Source organism: Fukomys damarensis, unplaced genomic scaffold (assembly GCF_012274545.1).
Source record: "Fukomys damarensis isolate Sample0158 unplaced genomic scaffold, DMR_v1.0_HiC HiC_scaffold_39, whole genome shotgun sequence".
In the NCBI taxonomy this organism is placed as follows: domain Eukaryota; kingdom Metazoa; phylum Chordata; class Mammalia; order Rodentia; family Bathyergidae; genus Fukomys; species Fukomys damarensis.
In genome coordinates, this window is record NW_022900951.1 from 91,939,260 (window position 1) to 91,943,384 (window position 4,125).

The following is a 4,125-nucleotide window of genomic DNA, read 5'->3' on the forward strand; positions in this document are numbered from 1 at the left end:
TTTTTTTTTTTTTTTTTTTTTGCTAAAGGAGCCATTTTCTGTAAATATTTACAGAAATTCCTCAAGTTCCACTTTGAAACATGATATTCCTCCTCTGCGGAAAAATAAAAACAGAGAGATAATGCTGTCCCAAAACAATAGATAACAATTACCAGTTCCATCTGCCAGAGTAGATTGCAGAATCTCAAAGCCCAGGAATTAGAATAAGGAAGTTGGTTTTTTTTTTCCTTTTTATTGAGTTTATTGGTACAATCTAGGTATACAGCACAGTTACATTCATCATTGGGATTCTGTACCTTTACATAATAGGTCTTGATTCTCATTTTTTCCCCTTGTCCCTGCCCTCCCTTCACCCCCCTCCCCATTTACAAACACTTTATTTCCATTTTTTCAGTTTCTCATATTTTTTTCCTCTCCCTTATTACCTTTCCCCCACCCTTCCTACTTTCCCTACACCTTTAGCCCTTTACTTCCTATTTCACATTATTAATTATCTCATTAGGATCCTGTGTACTATTATAGTTTTTCACACCAAAGAAACTATTCGGTATTTCAGTTAAAGAAATCTCTGTATGAACATTAAAAATAGGGAACCCTAAAATAAAACTGAAAAGGAAAGTAAAAGAGAAAAGGCGATGATGTAACATCAAAATAATCCTTAATTCTGGAGATGAAAATGGTCCCTGAACATATTTAAATTGCTTCTCGCTCTTATAGTCTTATCGAATTCACTGTAGAAAAGATGTTATTAATTTCACTTTTTCCTAAAATTTTGAAAGACTGGATTAGGAGACCAGAGTAAGAGTGACAATCCTACATATTTTTCAAACAAAACTGGTCACACATGTTGACCTGATATATGCCATTGATTAAGGTACAATATTTATAAAGATTGAATATCTTTTGCACTCTTTAATAAAAATACAAATGTCATTTCCCCCAACCCAATACGTTCTCCACTTAGTAATCATAAGATCAGAATGTAAGTATTCAATTTAAAACAAATTCAATTGTCCTTCAATTTCCTCATGGTATCCAAAGCTCCTCATGTTTCATTCTCTGCTTATCTTTACTTGGATCCCTTCACACTTCAATAAAGTCATACTAAGCATTTTGCCTTTCCCTAAATAGTCCAGAGATCTCTTATGCTTCATTTTCTTTGGACTAGAAGCTTCATCAAAAATGCAGGCAGGTAAGCATGTTGACACAAGTACAGTTAGGGACTTCGTGCTTATCATTGAAAACTCCACAACAACATCCCCCTTTCTGAAAACTGCAGCCTGGGTTTCCATAGACTCAGATGGAAAAATGCTTCCTTCTATTAAATAGACAGCATCATAATTGTCTATTTACCTCTCTACCTCCTGAACTGGACTTCTAAATTCTTGAATATAAGAAATATATTTTTTCATCTTTGAGTTCTTGCAGCATGCATCCGGTGAAGCCAGAAAGGATTTAGCAGAGGTAAGAAAAATATGAGGGAGAGAAGAAAGTAGGGAAGCCTGGAGTTGTCTAGAAAGGCAGAATTTGAGACGGTCCAGCAAACATGGTTTTCTTGGGATACAGTAGCTGATGTATACAAATCTGGGCTATCAGCGGTTTCCTTCAATTAATGAATTAGTTAAGCTTGACTTTTTTCACATTATCATCAGGTGTTTAGACTGCTACACTGTTGGACAATTCTCATTTAGTATGTTGCCCAAATATTTGATGATATAGGCAGGCTCCCTATTTCCAAGCTACACAGATGCTGCTTCCTATACATATTTTTAAAAAGAACTCAATAGTTGTGAACATTCTTTTTAATAAGGCTTGGTGGAGTTTTATTGTGGCCAATATATGCCACACTTAATTTCTTAACTATCATTTACGATATTCAATATGAGGCCAATTCCCATTATACCGACCATTTTTTTTCTATTTCCATGCACAGTATATTTCCTTTCTGCTCCTCCTCCTTTATTCTAGAAAAACTCCAAAAGGCTATCTTTAAAGACATAAGAAATATAAGTCTTCCTCTGAGACTGTACCTTTCCTGTGTTCCTCTTACTTAATGAAGCATGCTTGTCTGAAACATCCCTCACTTCCATATGGATGTCATACTCCCCTAGACCAATTCTTAGCCCTAACAGATACATGTAAACTCATGCCACATGGTCAGGCAACCACTCAAACAAAGCAAAACCTGGTGATATGCATTGTGGAAAGCTCTAGACTATGAGTAAGGGAACCCAAGTTTTGGCCCTAATTATTACCACTGTTACCTTGGATGCATTCTTCCTTTTCTCAGGAGTTCAGTTTCTTCAAGAGTTAAGGAAACCAGATGGCCTGGACTATCACATCAAGCTCTAATTACTCTCCAAAAATAAGTACAAATACAGTTTACATTACTGCATTTATCTCATATAATTTTATTATAAATTTTAAGAAAATTTAAACTTACCTTTCCAAATGGGTGTGGGATTCAGCCACTTCTTGTGAATTGTCACTACAAGCCCTGTGTAAAGAGAATAATATTGGTTAAAAGCAAGTCAACTTACAGGAAGAGAACTTTTAATCTGGCAACTTCCTGATGATATCTGTAGACAGGAAATTGTTCAAATAAAGAATGTTTTCATTTGCAAAAAGTTTAAGGTAACAGAACTTGTAAAGACTAACAGTTTACATTGTATTACATTCCCTTCTTCCCAAGAAAATGGGTAACATTGACTCTAAACTTCACTGATAAGATAATAATTACTAGGAGCATTAAGAAGCATACTGGATGTATTACTCAGAGTGTCATTATATTGTGTTCAGAAATGAAAGGGTACAACAAAACTTTATAAATTTTTAACAAAAGGTATGCATGTGTGTGTTTGTGTGTGCATGTGTGTGTGTGTTTGCTGTACTGAGAAATAAGCACAGGGCCTTCACACTGAGCTACATTCACAGCTCCTCCCTTTTAAATTTTTAAAAAAATTTTGGGACAGACTTTCAGTAAGTTGCCCAGGCTGGGCTTGAACTTGTGATCCTGCCTCAGCTTTCAAGAGTCCTGTGAGATTATATGCATGTATCACCAAGCAAAACCAAAGAATAGATAGATAGATACATAGATAGATAGATGTTAACCAATAGTATAAATGCAAACCGAGAAGTTCATTACAGCATTGTATAAGGACATGATTCCAAAAAAAAAAAGCTACTATACCAAATCTAGTCCAACAGAAGAAACCTTAGGCTCACTGGCTATGTTCAAACTATCACAGATAAGAATCCTATTTATAAACCTCTCTAAAGAAAATATTCCACAATTTTCCCCATGAACTATTTCCAGTGTTTCACAATCAAGATTCCTTTTTAAGTCTCACCACAGTCACCACAATCTCCTAAAGTCCTTTTTTTTTTTTTTTTGGATTGAACTCAGGACCTTGTGCTTGTGAGGCAGTCAATGGTACCACTGAGCTAAATCCTGGCCCCTCCTAAGGCCCTTCTTAGGTTATTCAGTCATTAAAAAAACCAAAAAACTATCTTCTGTATGTGAGCAGTTGGTACATTGTGAGACAATTATCAAGCTTCCTTTAGGATTCTCTTTTTCTGGGTCAATAAGCACAACTTCTTAAACGTTCCCTTCAGAGGGCATCTCATATTCTGAGGTCTGATCTGTATCTGTAAGTAAATGCTTCATTTCAGAACTGGTAGGATTTGCCTGGATTTGACCTTCTCTTCCTATTTTTGCACACTAAACTTGGTCATTAGAATTTTGAGGGAGTCTATGGAAACCAGTTTTTCTGAAAGACTTTATCTTTTAGAATAATATTGATTCACATTGGTTAGATTATCCAAAATATAGCTGCATTACCACAGTGTTGAAAAAATATAAATAAAAATGTCCTGACTCCAGCTAACAGAAGAAAACGAGGGCAATGCAATTTTTGCTGTGTGGTATCCTGCCAAGAGGCCAAGAAATTATTCAAGTGGTATTTCTCAGGAAACAAAATGTTTAGACTCCTGGGAGGAAGCCAGAAGGCTGGGTGATGATGAAGTTCTTGGCACCCTAATTCTTATGTCACCAGGGAAATATTTGGCTGGGTACTAGGTACTCATCCTCATTTCCAGTTCACTTCAGCTTGTAAAGTTAGATTC

The 4,125-nt window shown here is 35.8% G+C and overlaps 1 protein-coding gene across 1 annotated transcript in view; it reads right to left on the reverse strand.

Annotated features, from left to right (window-relative positions):
• Window positions 1–2,531, reverse strand: part of Il13ra2 (interleukin 13 receptor subunit alpha 2) — a 56,374-nt gene extending 53,843 nt beyond the window's left edge. Inside the window, exon 1 of the mRNA XM_010603105.3 lies at window positions 2,444–2,531. The gene's annotated coding sequence lies outside the window, so the exon portion shown is untranslated. The remainder of the gene's footprint in view (window positions 1–2,443) is intronic.
• Between the last annotated feature and the right edge of the window lie 1,594 nt (window positions 2,532–4,125).